This window comes from Branchiostoma floridae, chromosome 1 (genome assembly GCF_000003815.2).
Source record: "Branchiostoma floridae strain S238N-H82 chromosome 1, Bfl_VNyyK, whole genome shotgun sequence".
NCBI classification, from domain to species: domain Eukaryota; kingdom Metazoa; phylum Chordata; class Leptocardii; order Amphioxiformes; family Branchiostomatidae; genus Branchiostoma; species Branchiostoma floridae.
The window spans coordinates 16,601,166-16,617,508 of NC_049979.1; the positions used below are offsets into that span (position 1 = coordinate 16,601,166).

The 16,343-nt window shown below is 42.0% G+C and overlaps 2 long non-coding RNA genes across 2 annotated transcripts; both read left to right on the forward strand.

Annotated features, from left to right (window-relative positions):
• The first annotated feature begins 33 nt into the window (after positions 1-33).
• LOC118428209 lies at positions 34-1,282 on the forward strand. The gene is made up of 2 exons (XR_004832625.1): positions 34-152; positions 852-1,282. It is a non-coding gene; the product is annotated as an uncharacterized LOC118428209 (long non-coding RNA).
• A 769-nt stretch (positions 1,283-2,051) lies between these two features.
• On the forward strand, positions 2,052-3,488 carry LOC118425756. The gene is made up of 3 exons (XR_004832321.1): positions 2,052-2,189; positions 2,571-2,653; positions 3,267-3,488. It is a non-coding gene; the product is annotated as an uncharacterized LOC118425756 (long non-coding RNA).
• Positions 3,489-16,343: the final 12,855 nt, after the last annotated feature.

Sequence of the window (16,343 nt, forward strand, 5' to 3'; positions counted from 1 at the left end):
AATGTGTCATTTTGTCCCTAAAATTGCAGGACGGTAGCGGCTACATCACCAAGGATGAAATTCGCAAGGGCATGTCTGAGAATGGCCAAGAGCTGGGCGACGAAGAGCTGGATGAGATGATGAAGGAAATAGATACTGACGGAGATGGGAAGGTCAGACTTGAAGACTTTATACTCATATCTATATCTAATCTAAAACAAACATGTTTTCTTGTGTGTTACGTGATTCCAGAACAATTATGGGCTAATATGTAAACTGTGTGATATGTATATTGTCTAAAAAGTAAGTTTCAAAAAGTAGTCAATTCAGCTTCAGCCCGTGACTGAGATATGCTTGTTATAGCTGATGATAATAAGTCACCCATAAATCATTTCATAAATCACTCTCACTCACTCACTCACTCGCTCGCTCGCTCACTCGCTCGCTCACTCACTCACTCACTCACTCACTCACTCACTCACTCACTCACTCACTCACTCACTCACTCACTCACTCACTCACTCTCTCACTCACTCACTCACTCACTCACTCACTCACCCATCCACCATTTCATCCATTTATTCGTTCGCTCATTCATCAAATCGTGGATGCCAATTTTATTTTATTCTAACAATGGACACAGAACAATTTTTGTAAATCAATTCAATCCCTACAATTACCTATTCACGAAGAAAAAATAAAAAGAATTTTGATGGTGATTGGGGGTGAAACAACTTAGTACTAGTACTCGATTCGGCCTGTTGAAAACGAAGTTCCTATATCCTAAAATGAAAGTTGTTGAGCTTTTCAGAGTAAGGAAATCCGCTGCATAGAATATAACAGTTTGTTGACTATTCCTGTTTTTGCATTAGATCAACTATGAAGAGTTCATTAAGAGCCTCGAGAACGACGAAGAGGAAGAGGAGGAAGACTGAGAATAGCCCCACATTCTCTGAACGATTCGAATAAGTTGCTTTCAAGCATCCACGAGTAGTGTTAGGTGCTGTAGCTGTATTAGTTATGGTGGCTAGGTGTTTTCAAATGTTATGACAATCTTACAGAAAAAAAAGATACATATACCTACACCATTGAACTAAGATACATATAGCAAGACTAGCATGTTAAAAACACTTCTTTGTGTTTCTTAGCCCAGCCCGGGAATTATGTTAAAAGTTAACAGTTGGGATGCATTCTGCGATGCTGCGGGATATACACTTATCAACAAATAAATATGGTTGCTATTAAAATCTCGATATGGTCAACTTTGATGATTGAATAAAACGGTTTAACTGAAGTTCTGATTTATGTTTTTTTGTTTTAGGATGTTGTAGAGAACATTTGCTTAAGGTTTAGCTGTTGTATAAAAACTTCCAAACCGGAATAGACGTATACGTATGAATTGTGCATAAAATCAAAAGTTATAAAAGCCTTATTACAAGTCACTGGAACATATTACATTAGATAGCAAAATATGTTTTTTTCGTGGTCAATCATAAGATAAAGAACAACAAAGTACATCTCGTCGTGCATAAAAGTGTCTGCCCCACAGAGTCTGACCCAAGACGTAATCATGTGTTTTTCCCATGCTGTGCCCCTAAACAAACCTCCTGTCCCAAGCCGTATCCCCCTGCCGGATTAGACTACTGCCTTGGCTTGTGGGACATCTGTTGTGAGCTACACGCCCACTTTTAATGAATCTTCCATACAAGGCTGAATAGATGATCATAAATTGGGTACACCAAATTCTAGTAGTTCACACGAGACGTCAAAAATTACAGCGTTCATGTCGAATAAAGCATAGAGCGTATATAGCACAAGTCAAGATACAAGTACATGGAAAGCACTGAAAATGGTTTAGCCCAAGGGCTCTAGAGGGACTTCATTGGTAAAAATGCCATATTTGAATAGATGAATAGAAACAATGAACGAGGAATACCTTTATTGTACCTTTGACAATAAAATGACACTCGTCTTCTATCTTATTAACATGTATGTCAGAACAAATATCCTCATCTGCATGATATAGCGTAATTGCAGTCGGTCCGGTTTTTCTGTATTTTAAAACGATGGTTACCATTCACTATTTACCATTCGTTACTTCATTCGCACCAAACGCACAGACTAGCGGGCTCAACCTCGCTCTCTGTTAAAAATATCTGATCAGCTTACGGAGACAATCGTTTCTTACCTCGTCACCTGAAGGGAAGACGGTAAGTTCTAATTCTTCCTACAACAGTGGTCTCAGTTACAGGATTGTCATTTTGTTCGCAACCTTATAACGAATTGGTACAAGTACGAGCATCCGGCTTAATACAATCTTTAAGTGAATCAGACGGTGAAATAACTTTTCAAATTTGGATATGTCTTTTGTGAAAATATGCGATTTTTGTAAGGAAATATGAACCGTCAAATGAGCATGTGGATACTGTCAACCTAAATCTGAACCAAGGACGTTGTCTGAACATATGCCCTTTTGTCATATCCAAGTGCCCGTGCCTTTTCGTCTTCTTTTTTTCAGTTATGACGTCACTTTTCTGTCCATATTTTGGAATTTCCTCAACTTTGTTCCTTCGTTCTTATTCCTCGTAAAGTAATGGCAGAACAAGAAGAACAAGACCTGCAAGAGGAAAATAACCCCCCGCCGCTCACTGATATTTTCAAGCAGTTTGACAAGGTAAAGGACTTCCGTGATAATACACCTTTAGTAAAATGTTGTTAGTAATCATAGTGCAATGCTCAATTCTTTCCAACACTAAGGTGTATGAGGATCAGATTTTCAACGGACAGTAGTAGTGTCACCTTGTTCAAGATTAAAACATGCTACTTTGTCCAGTCAGCCAGGTGAGAAACACAACGAGTTATGATTTAGCCTTTAAGTCTGCAATTGTTATTTCTATAGTTGTTGGTTATAATAAAGGATTGTTTATTTATATTTTGATCCGAGAAGGTTGTTTGATCCGACCACACACGGACCCACCAGGGTCAGCTTGATTAGCTCCATCTGGTCCAGGCAGGCGGGTTAGTCCGGGGGCTTCATTCCCGGACCGCCCTTCGACGCGTGTGGACGCGAAACCTCTTCTCTCTCCCAGCACAATGGCCGAGTTCGATTTTACAGAAATGAATGGTCCCAGGCAGCAAAGCTGACCCCAGCTACGGTCAAGGCCTTGGTCAAGGCATTGGCCAAGGCCGAACTGGCGGAGAAAGAGGCCCTTCTGTGTGTTACTACCGACATGCTACAAATGATGGATCTGTCTGTTGTTATTATATTTATTGTATTACAATTACAGGAAGGTAACGGCTACATCACCAGGGATGAAATCCGCCAGGGCATGTCTGAGAATGGCCAAGAGCTGGGCGACGAAGAGCTGAATGAGATGCTGAAGGAAATAGGTATCGATGAAGATGGGAAGGTTAGACTTAAAGACTTTATACTCATATCTATATCTAATCTGAAACAAACATGTTTCCTTATGTGTTACGTGATGATTCCTGAGCAACTATGTAGCTAATATGTAAATTGTGATATGTATATTGTCTAAAAAAACAGTTTCAAAAAGTGTGGCAATGAAAAAGCATTGCCATGGCGACGGTAATATCGTTTTTCTTTGTTATACATGTGTATGGTATCTTGATAGAGATGATTGAGGAATTGTATGCTCGGTAAGTCATGATCATATTCCGGGCTGTCTGTGCTAGTGTCGTAGTGTCGCGTCACGTTGTCCTTGATGTGCTGTGTAGTATGATGTTTTTAATGGTGTGGTTTAGATGGTGTTGTATATGGATTGGTAGCGACATGGTCTATATATTGTTACCTGTGTAGAATGAAATACATAGAAAGTGCGGTCTGTTGTAATTTATCACCATGTTAATGTGAAACCGCCTGTAATTTGCCGATGATAACAAATACCAAAATATTGTAAACAACTGAAATATTGAGGTATGTGCTTTTTCTGTACACCTTAAGTACATCGATATAGATACGCACATAAAAGGATCGCAAAACCTATTAATCCCTACAATCTATGTCTGTGCGTGTGAGTAAACCCCATAACCACATGAGATTTTATGTTGTACTGTTACGTCCATAGCGACTTCTCTGAGCGGACCAAAGGTACACATGGCTGTACGCCAAGGTGATCATGGCCAACAGGAAGGATGTCGCTTCGTAACATGGTCCATGGCGGTGTAAAAATTCTCAGATAATATGCAACATTAAAATATGCCTCATTAGTGTAATTTGCAATATAATGTTATAAATTCTATCTAATTACATGGGGACCGCAAAATTCCATCGCAGATTTGTACTTTAGACAAACGAAAACCTTAGCTGAACGCGCGCGCAATTACGGCATTATTTAAACGTCTCATTTGTAAAATGCACCTAACCTCGAACAAGTAACATATTATCATAGAGAAACATCAAAACAATTAACGACATTGAAATTAGAAAAATTATTTCAAGCATGCTACATGTTACATTGATATTGTGCAATAATCTGCGCCTGGCCAGGTAAGTGTTGGGTTTCGGGTAATCCATTTTATGTCATCGGTTCCAAGGGATCAAGGTATCTGGCCAACGCTGCAATGTTGATATAGGAGTATGAATAAGCCATTCTATAACATCTGCTCAAAGATCAAGAGCTGAACGACCTTCCGTGACATACAGGGAGATACAACCGAGTTACGGTAGGTTGGTACTTGCGGGTAAAAACTTCTCGGTTCAGTTGAAATACGGGTCAAAGATCTGGCGTTTCGTGGATCTTTAAACGTGCCAGCTGTGATTAAAACGCAAACAGACACTCGTTCATCGGGGACTTCCTACTTTGGAGTACTCTCCGCGAGAGTAGGGCGTGATTACGATGCAGAAGCCACTGTTCATACCGACTTAGTTTTGTTCCGTGCTACTCGGTGTACATATCACTTTGGTGGCAATTCGGGTCGACGACCTGTTCCGACTTTTACGTCTGCCCTCTAAAGCTACCCTCAAACGCGGGGCGAAGAATGTCTTATCCTGAACTTTATTCTTTATCCAAACAAGGACTTTTCGGGCCCTTGTCCCAAGAATTTTGCTAGTTTTTCCCATATTTACATCCACGTTTTGGTGCAGTGACCCAGCGATGAACGTTTTGGGGTCCCGGAAGGGTAGTGAGGTCGGGTTTACGTCAATCTGGAGGGTACCGCCTCTTGTGCCGGGACACCTGTTCGTCGGGCCCATGCCGGCCACGGGGTGTCCTCCCAAGTGACCCACGTGGTGTCCTTTGCCGTGCGTCTATGGCCGAATAACTATACAGCACATTATCTTTTGTAACAAAACAACTGACAAAAGGGGAGGTAAGTTGGTCACTCATATAATTTGGATTGTATTTAGCAATATCTGGTGTATAGATGTCGTGTATGCCTTCTTTTTACTTATCCGTATTGCGTGATGAATGTGATGATTTGTATAAGCTTGCCGCTTGGTGCTGGGCGCTACAGGGAAAACATGAGATGGGGCATCTTAGTTTAAAGTTATGTAAGGAGAAAGAGATAAGTCATGCTTTTTTGTGAGCGTGTTTATCGTCGCGGTGGTTCTACTCTGTTCTGTGAGTGGTTCTGTTCGATATCTAGTGATCAGTGGAGGTTTGTTTACATCTCCGTGAAGGGGGGGGGGAACAGAAACTGCTACACCATGTGTAGGCCGGTGATACCCAACTTTAATGCTCTTCAAAAAATGGACATCACTAGCTCCATATCGTGGGCTGTCCTGTTTTGTCTTCTTCTTGCACTACATCCTCTAATCAAGCCTCATTGTGACTTGGACGTTCTCTCTTACTTGTCTATTATTCTTTCAAAACATTTACATCTTGTCAAATTATGCCTACCAACAGTTATGGGAAGACCAGTATAGGATTCCATATTAAAGAAATGTCAAACGCTGTTAGGTGACCTTTGACCTTATAAAACACAACACGGCCGATCTCATCTCACTGACCATATCTCACCTCGAATTAAGTAACAATTATAACTGTCTACAAAGCCCCATCCGCAAGACCGAGCTGTAGTTAGCAGCCCGTTTACCAGCACCAGTTGTGGCACGTGGACACCACGCAGTTGCACGTACAGCGGGTTGTGCCCTAACTTGCACCGAATCGTCCTGAGGTACAACATAGAGATAAAAGAAAAAGGGGAAAATTTGTCATAACATGCCGGACTCAGTCATGCCTGGGGCTGATTAGTCGTGTTTGAGTGCCGTCAGCATGACGGGCTCATTCGTCACACCGACATTCCAAACCAAAGATGCGTGTATTTGATAAGAGCGGAGACTGTAGGAAAAAGGACTGTGGCTAGGACATCTGAGCTGCCATGCTGAGCCTGGGAGCGTACGCGTACGAAATTTGATCAGCGCTCAACCCAACAATAACGTGATGCGCTCTTGCAGGCCGCGAAAGGGCAAGCACCAGCACTGGTATCTTATCCAGGTGCTTATACAGCAAACGGTGCGTGTTTTAATTTGAACCTTTACTTATTATATATATATGAAGAAAAATTTCAGCTGAAATTTGCGATTGAGTTCAAACTCTGTTTCAGATTAACAGAGTTCAAAACCTACCCAATGACACAAGATGAGAGTATTAGAAGAAGGTATATGATCTAAAACTAGAGTTTGAATGTTTTTAGCTCAGGGGCGGCGTTCAGGACAGGTATCGAAACTAATAGCTTCGTCAGGATAGGCTTGAATACGACTCATGTTATATGTACACAATTATAGCTGTGTGTCAGAACATTTAATATATGTATTTCGGAACATAGAGATTTCGGAACATAGAGATTTCGGAACATAGAGATTTCGGAACAAAGAGATTTCGGAACATTGACATGACAGTTCATGGGGATACGGGCACAACTTGGGGTATGGATACTACTGTGAGGTACAGACACTTCTGGGTACGGGCACTACATGGGTGTACGGACAGTACATGGGGGTACAGACTGTTGTTGGGGGAACGGACACTTCATGGGGGGACGGACACTACTTGGGAGTGCGGACACTACTAGGCGGGTTCGGACGCTACGGTGGGGTACGGACAATACGGTGTGGTACGGACAATACGGTGGGGTACGAACACCAAGGCCCATCCTGGTCCCTCTCCCAGTTTACTGAAATATTCGATTTAATGCCGTCACCAAATGGTGCGTGTCCAGGTTTGAAAATGCGTCTAAAATTTGCGACAGAGTTCGACCTCTTGTTACTACAGTAAAAGACCCCCCAAATGGTAGATACGGAGAATACTAGGCGAGGGTATATGATCTAAGGATATTTGTATCAAACCAAACAAAACAAAACAAAACGCGGCTTTGGTCCGTGTAAGAAAGGCTGTTGGTGTCTCTCCCTACGAGTTAATCATTCAGGTAGTGAGCCAAGACCCATCCTGGTTCCTCTCTCATCGGTCGCTTCCTTCGGCCGCAGCCCAGCTAATGTCGGAACGTGAGAGGGACCATTTACATTCCGATATCGAAACATAGAGATTTTGAAACATCATGAGATATCGGAACATAAAGATAAGGAGTCTTACTCCATGTTTACCTTTGTCTTCAACAGTTAAAAGGTGACCAGTCCTGTTATGTATCTCAAGAACATCTTAATGTTTGAGTCGACACCATATGAAGAGTGTATTCATGTTTACTGTGCTATACTTGGGGCAGTTTTTATCATACACCTTAAGGTGCAGCAAAGTATCTTTAAAAAGTATGTTCCTGTTGGGTACGACAAATTATACCAAGAGTAATGGAATATACATTCAAAAGAAATAACAAGATAAATGATTCCTTTCGTTCCTCCAGATGTTAAGTTCTTGAAGCGTGGGAAGATGACATTCCCTCCCCATTCATATGACAGCAGAGAAATAGATTACTTACAGGTACGCCGCCCAGGGAATTGACCGGATAGGGGATGGGTTGAAATATCTTTGGGAACGCCGATCAGCAGATCGCGCCAGATGTGAGAAATTAGATACGTAACCAGTCTCAGATGTAAGCCTTGCAACAATGGATAGGATCGTATAAGTGTAATAATAAAATGTATATCTCTATGTACACTACTTCGGAGTACGGACACTTGTTTGGGGTACGGACACTTGTTTGGGGTACGGACACTACATGGGAAGAGGGACACATCTTGGTGGTACGGATACTACTTAGGGATACTGACACAACTTGGGGGTACGGACACTACTTGATTGTGGGTACGGACACAACTTGGGGGACGGACACAATTTGGGGTATAGACACCACTGTGGGGTATGGATACTTCTTGTGGGTAAGGACACTACATGGGTGTACGGACACAACTTGGGGATACGGATGTCAGAACCGCTGTATCGATAGCACGGCGGCTATTGCATTACTAACAACTCTTAGAATAATAGAAAATGTGAACTGCTTCCTTCTACGTCTCACCTATGAAGAGAACCTGACTTCCAAACCGGAGGTAGCAAGAAGTAATTGCAGGCTGTTTTAGCTTCTAGAAGGTAGGCCAAGTGCAAGGACATTAGACAGATTATCAGGGCGAGCTGTGGGTTATTTATCGTTAATACATACGGATCGCGACACTTTACATAGGTACTTGTCAACACGTCCATCCGTCAACCCCTTTCTGAGTCATTCCCTTCCAAAGGGATGATGCAATTGCGCACGCGCGGATATCCTTTATTTATTATTTATCTTCGCTTTGTCAGTAAACAGGAAACAATTTAGTCGTTAAAACTTAGAAGTAGTTTTAACTTTTTTAGCATTGTGTACCTGTGGGAAGAGAGGCATCTTCCATTTAAATAAACACATGGTCATCATACTATTATGAATGAATGACAAAAGGGAACAATTAAACGAAATGTGTGTTGTTTAGGTGACAGACATCTAACTGTTTTGAAATTGACTAACTCTGGCCGTGATATGGTGGTCTTTAGTCGCTCATAGGTAAGGGGGGCCGGGGCGTGAACAATTCCTTGCACCGGTGGCGTTTTATTGCGTGAAGGTCGCACATCCATGGCAAAGGGTTTGAGGTATGTGTATGCAAGGTCGTTCGCGGTCCAAATGGCGGAGACATTATCTACACTGCATAATGTTGAAAAGCGCAAATCAGCGCTCCACCCAACAATAACGTGATGCGCACTTGTAAGGCCGCAGAAGGGCGAGCACCATGCTGGTATCTTATCCAGGTGGGCTCTTCTTTAGGGAGGTTTTCTGGATCGAATCGCACAAAGTCAATCTGCAACGGGTGTTTATCACGTAACACAAAATCTGTAAAAACTGAGATTAAACAGGTCTGCGGGTTTGACGGTATCCAAATCCCGACGGTAGTTCACTAACTTACATAAGTCAACCACGTAAAACATTAATTTTCTTTGTTTGTTTGTTTGTTTGTTTGTTTGAACTGTTTTCCCACCGCTTCTGTATACCTGTGACCCCTAGAGGAGCCTGTGGGTCATTTGTCTTGGCTTCTCTGACATTATCAGGTCACCAAATTAGTTATACTTCTGGTGTCAATTACATCCTGGTAACCCGACCCCCATCGTTGAGTACGAAGAAAAGACATCAATGTTGTTAGATTTTGTTATATCTAATCGAAACAACAAAATCTTTCTCCCAGTATAACAGCTGTAGAATAGAAGATAGATGTAGCGGAGAGGATACAAACGTGTTCTTTTTTTGTACCTTATTAGAGACTAGAGGTCTAGTATATACCTCAGAGTTATGGGGTGATGATGATGATGATACCTAAGAGTTGAAATCTCCATGAAGTCACATTTAGGAACAAGAAAATAGGAGGTCAGTAAAACCGGGACAGTATATTTAACGGAAGTTTTCGAATTTGAAATGGCTCAGTATTTGATGGATGATAAACAAAAATGAACTAAGCTATTCGACAGAAGACATTATTCATTAGATAGTGGACAATATGCCTAGTTTGGGACGGATTGTCCAGGGATGGGTTGCGGGTTATTTTCGCCGATGTCTTCGAACATATGGATCTAAACACCCTATGTAGGTCCCGGATGTTTCCGTCGCACGCCTTAACACTGATTAATGACAAGCTGAACTCGTTATTGTTATAAGACTAGATAATATCAGGACGGGCAAAAATCATACGGCCGACCGTTGAAGCACACCTTTTACGCTTCGCCAATAAACAGGAAACAATGTAGCCGTTAAAACTTAATACTAACAAGGTTCAGGGTTAATATTCTCATTCGCCATTGTTGTTTTGAGCTATTTTAGGTTGCAGAATAAAGTAAATGTGTCCCATTTTTATGTCATATTAGACCCGTTTGTGGTAGTTTGTAGCGTTTGGCACTTTTTACAGGCGTATTGTGTTGTGTATGAATTAGTCTTTATCTATCTGTGTTTATGTTTCGGCAGTGTTTGGTGGTTTGTTAGTGAATCCAGATGTTGTTTACTGATCTCTGATTGGCCGAAGATAGCAGCACTATATGAGGCCGTCTTCCTGGAATTCTTAGTCATTCACTTGCCCTTTGGCGGCCGCACAAGCAACAACAAAGGCTTGTGTCTCTCGTGGTCACAGATACGATTTGTTACCGGAGTCCCCGTTCTCAATCATCTTTTACTCTGCGTTTCTCTTACCCTTTATCGCCTGTGGACTAGTCCTGCACGTTTCTATCGTGCTTTACTGCTGAAGACTGCACGAGTCGTTAATTGACCGACGGTTGCCGGACCGGAGCTGCCATCCTCCCATCGATCCGCCCGCCGTCCGCACGCTGTGTCCGCCTGTAGCCCTAACTGCACCAGCGACCTGATTCCCTGTTGCCAACCAAGCAGTTTAAAAGCGGTGAGCGTACTCTATGACTTTTCTCGTTCTGTTTTTTTACAGGCTACTGATGCTGTAGTCGTTGTCTAGAAGTTCGCTTTGTCAATCACTTTTTCTAGCGTTCTTCACGTATATAGAAGTCAGATTTCTGTTGCAGTTAGCTGTATTAGTTGTTTGATAGGTAACGGATTCGGTATTCTCAGTTTTACGTTAGGCTAGTGTCACCCTAGCACTGTGCACTGCATATTGCAGTCGTTTGTGCCGAAACGTTAGTTTCCACATGTGTATTGTTGTGTCTTCGTTTGCGCGAAGCCAAGCCGAGAAATAGAGATTGATGTGTTCGTATTTATTGTGTAAATGAGTCTAGTCGGGGCTGGTCGTAGAGGAGAGGATCTCCGGCAAGAAAAGAAAGTGAGAACAGACGCAATGTTGTCGTTGCCGGCCGGAATGATCTTTATTCGCACAGTTCTTTATTCCCACTTCATTTGCTCCTCTCGCTTCTCTAGTTCATCTGTTCGGACCGGTCCTAACATCACTACTGTTTATGTAACCGACGGGGACAGACTATTAAAACCACATGCCCATAGATCATGTCATTCTCTAAGCGAGCCGCATCTGTCGACGGTCTCAAGAGGGCACAAGATAGCCTTTCTCAGAATCCTCAAGTCTCTAGGTACTGGTCAGCAGACAAATACCCCTGCGTCATGGTATTCGGAGGCTTCCATATGGAGCCCATATGTGTCAGAATCCTGTAATAATCATTATTTTACAATTGTACTCGGATCGGCAGTGTATTGTGTTTCTTTTACTTCTTTTACGTTTCGACACTAGGGCTCCACCAAAGTTATAAGATACCGCGTTTTTGTTCCCTCTGGTTTCATCTCCAAGCAGATCCTGCGGTGCCATCAGATAGTATCAAAGCTGGCCAAGGAGTATAGCCGGCCAAAGGGAGTCAAATGGGCACCGGTACTTTGATGCTATATATTACGCCACCGTGGATGTGGTTCGAGATTACCTCTGGTTATGAGAGATATAGTCTTCATCGGTCAAAGTGATGACACGTTAGCATCCTCGGATGTATTGTTGTGTGTTGTAATTGACAGAATAATTTAATTTCCACCGATCCGGACAAACAAAAGTTTCCTAGTTTCTATCACTTATTGTGGAATCAATTTATTCATATATTTCCTCTCTCCCTCTATATGCACACAGGTAAACGTCGTCATGACAACCCTAAGGTTACAGAGTGAATCGACTGACTAGCGCGAGCCCTGGTCGCGATGGTTTGGGCTGTGCGACCATATTACTGCAGAAAAAAATCAAATGAACATCACAGCACAAAAAAATCGTGAAATAGCACGAGTCACACAACCATACATGACATAACACAAAGAAATAAAAACCCTCATACAAAACATCACAATCCTCATACATACACGACATCTATACACCAAATGGTCCTAAATGCAAACCAAAATATATTGCTGACCCACTTACCTTCCCTATTGCTACATAATATCTGGTAATTTGTTATAAAATGTAATGTGCTGTATAGTCATTTGGTCGGTCGGAGAACTTAACACTAAACAATGCTTTGGCTACATGTTACCACCTACAAAGCAATAGATTTTTAACAATTCAAAACATATCAGACTTAATACGTGAAACGAAAAAGGATAAAAAACTTAACATAATATTCATAGTTCTTTACATCGATTTTGTCATCGTATTATACCCATTTCCCCCAAAACATACTAAAAACCTCATCGAAACAAATTCCCTGGGGAATACTCAGATGAAAATACTACGCATGCGTGTAAAAATTCCTCACATGCCTACGAAATTCTGGGAATTCTTGTCAAACGGTCGCAAACTATAATATTAGGCTCGCCCCTGGGGCGTCGCCAAAAACACACGTGAATAATAGTTTCTCATTATAAATACTATCTACGCGCAAGTTGATATAGCTGTTGCTAAATGCTACACAAACACTGGTAAAGTACCTGTCTTAAGAAACACGGGTAAATGCATCAGTTCCTAAATAATAGAAAAACAGTCATGTTGGAGGTGAAGATATCCCTTGGCCAGGTGCATATACCAAAATGTGCGTTATTCTAATTAATACCTAATATTTGCATAATTAATAAAGACATTACATAGTTCTTTTGTGGTCACTTCATGGTAGAGACTTCATATTGGAGATATATAGGTTGCTTGAGGACAGGTGAATACAATGAAATACATCTTATGTCAAGACTCCGTATATGCAATAATGGGAATACAAGGGACCAAACCCTCCTTGTCTGAAATAAGTTCAACTATCTTATTACCATGTAATTACGTTAATATTGATACTATGAATGGAGTTATTTATAAAACTCGTGTACTTATATCATTCTGAAACTACATTTTGTGATTTATACCAATCAACTTCTAAAATGTCATGTAAACCCGTTTGGGGGGGGGGCGAAATCGCTAAAGGGGGGCGAGGTAGGGGGGCGAGATCACTAGCCGGGGAGGGCGAGATCGCTAGTGATTTCGCCCCGGGGGGGCGAGATCGCTAGTGATTTCGCCCCCGGGGGGGCGAGATCACGGGGGGGCGAGATCGCTGTCACACCTGCAACATTGGATAGCAATAGAGACAAGCTAACATCCCTGTGCCTCCTCTACCGGTCAAAACAAAAATGCTTCGGAGCATTGTGTCCTCTGTCAGTTTGTGGCTATCGAACCTTGCTATGATTATTGGTTCACTTGTTGTGCTTAGCAACAGCAGAATAGCTGATAAGTGATATCCGTACTTTTTAGACAGAGCAGAGCATTTAAGATTGTAACTTAACATATATCGCACGATTTACAAATCAAGCTGCCCATCTTATATCAAACTTATCATTTCTGGAGTCCATTTCTTGGATGCTAGCTTCTTCAATTCAGAAGACATATCTGTGCATCCTCTACCCCTTCAATATCATCAACTTTAACACCAAAATACTTTTGAATTTTTTGTCTTCTGTCAGTTCACACCTTGCCATGTGCTTAATATATATGTACTACAGCGGGATACCTGATAACTGATATCCATCCGCGTGTTTGTTCACGGCGCGTTGACTAGGTCCGATCGGTCACGCGCAAGGACATGAGACGTTGGTATCCAATCAGGTCGCTACACCACAGGCTTAGTACTTTGCCCCACCCCCACGTAACACGTTAACAGTGAACCAAGTCGCTTTTGTACCCGCTACCTGCGAAAGGCAAGTAGCTCTTCAATGATTATACTGATTTCCAAATCATTAAGGAATAACAGAACATTTATGGTGATAATGATGTGAGTAAGTGAGTGAATTATGAGCATTAGTGACCAACCGGAGTCAAGTAGCACTTAACAAGCACTAGTTTCACTTTTGTAGGGTGGGTTCTCATTACGTGCCTTTTGTGTGCAGTACTTTATACTCCGGTCACGTTGCAAGACAATAGCGGCCAGGTGTTTTTATAGACGGCGCAATGCATTTAGGAATGCAACTTATTCAAGGGGGTATCTCTCTAAACTGTGGAACCGTGGCTGTGCGTCGGCGTCTGACAACGCCAATGTTACGTCACCGTACCATGAATGGGCGTCGTGGGACCGGTCACACGTGCTAAAGACCGATAATGCCGCGGTTGAAATGGCAATATATTTTAAATGGTTAGAAAGCGCAGGTGGCAAAATACCGTCACCGTGGCCCCATCATCTCCAACCATGTTCCACCGTGCCGCCACCATGCCGCCATCGTACCGTGAACTTACGGCGACTGTTAATAGACACGAATGCACTGCAAACAGGCGACATTAATTTTGTAAAAAGTAAGATGTCAGTTTCAAGGTTCGTTTATTCTAATGAATCTATAAAAAAACATATCATACAAGGCACATAATAGAGTGAAACTAGTGTACGTGGTATATGGTTCATGTCAGTTTGTTTGGGTCATTTCTATAAGAGTCTTTTAATGTTATATGTATACCTATGTTTCGCAAAGTATCATAAGTAAACGGCCTTTTGAATCTCTTTTGAATGCATTTTTAGATCTCTTTTGAATGCATTTTAATCGTTTTACCTTGATTTTCAATTCAGTGACAACGCTGTGATTTTCAATATCCTGCTCATCTGGGCTGGAGCAAAAGTACACCGTCAGTGTGAGTACAAGGAGACATTGGCGAAAAAAGCACGGTGCACAGTGATGTCACGGTACCGCAGTTCGCTAAAGCCCCGATTACTCATAGCCGAATTTGGCTCCCGAGTCCGACTATGGTTAGGTGTAATTCGAGAACTAAGTCGGCTGTAGTCGGATGGTGTTCGGCTGCGCCATATCCGAATGTTGTGCAATTTTCAAAACATTCAGCAGTGAACGGCAGGTCTTGAATGAGTTGGCTGGTGGTCGGTTGGTGTTCGGTACGGTTCGTTAGTGCTCGGCTGGTGTTCGGGGATATTAAGTCAGCCGTCAAACATAGATCTTAACCACGCCTTAGCCACTGTTGGCTTACTCCCAACTAGTTTCAAACCTAACAACGACACATTCCAAGGTCTTAAACAAATCTCTCCTAACTCCTTCCCAACCCAAATGACTACTACCAGAACGCGGGCGAATCATCCCCGAACTTCACACGACACAGACAAAAGCATAGATGAACCCTAATTGCCGTATTGAAGCTAAGTGTGATCCAAATTTGATCTCTCGGTGATGTAAACCACATAAAAGAAAATGGCCACTCGTTTCACAATTCTTCCGAAGGAAAGGGCTTTTACAAATACAACGTATGTAATTTTGGTAGAAAGGACCATTCATTTACATCCTTGTTTGTACAATCAATGAGACAAGATAAATCAAGAAATTTACAAAGCTCTAGATATTTTTATTCTGACTGCAAATCAAGGCACCTTTCACACCATAATATCTGGGTTTATGTGGCGGTTTTTCTTATAGGCAGGCATGGCTGATGGTACGGCTACCACACAAGACCAAAATGAGGACGTAGAGGGGCTAACAGAGGAATTCATTGCCAACTGCACTCCGTTTCGGGCTAGGAAGATTACTGCAAAACACAATATTCCAATCGACGGTCTGAATAATATCCAAGATATTCGACAAAGATTGCGTCAACACGTTCGCCTGATGCAAGGAGAAGGACAAGGAAACAAAGAGGTAAAGAATCAGCAAGTTTCATTCCAACAGCCATGATCGTGTTAGCTCCATTAATGGCAAACAGTGTAACAAATAACGTGATACTGCTGGCTTACGTGAATATGCTAGCAGTCCTGGTTAATGATTATCATAATGATTATACTATATATAATGGTGCAGCACATAGTTCTAGTTTAGTGACTTATGAATTATGGGCGGTACCCGTGGGACTTCTAGCGGCTGCTTTTGGGCCCTCATTGGATTTTAATGCGAAGTTAAATCAGCCAAATTCTTGGCAAAAAATGCAGAGCAACTGATTTTAAGTGCGAAATGATTAAAAATGTGAAAACCACGTACTCCCGATAGACTACACCCCTATCGACCCCTCTTGACCAGTTGTGACCTAAGAA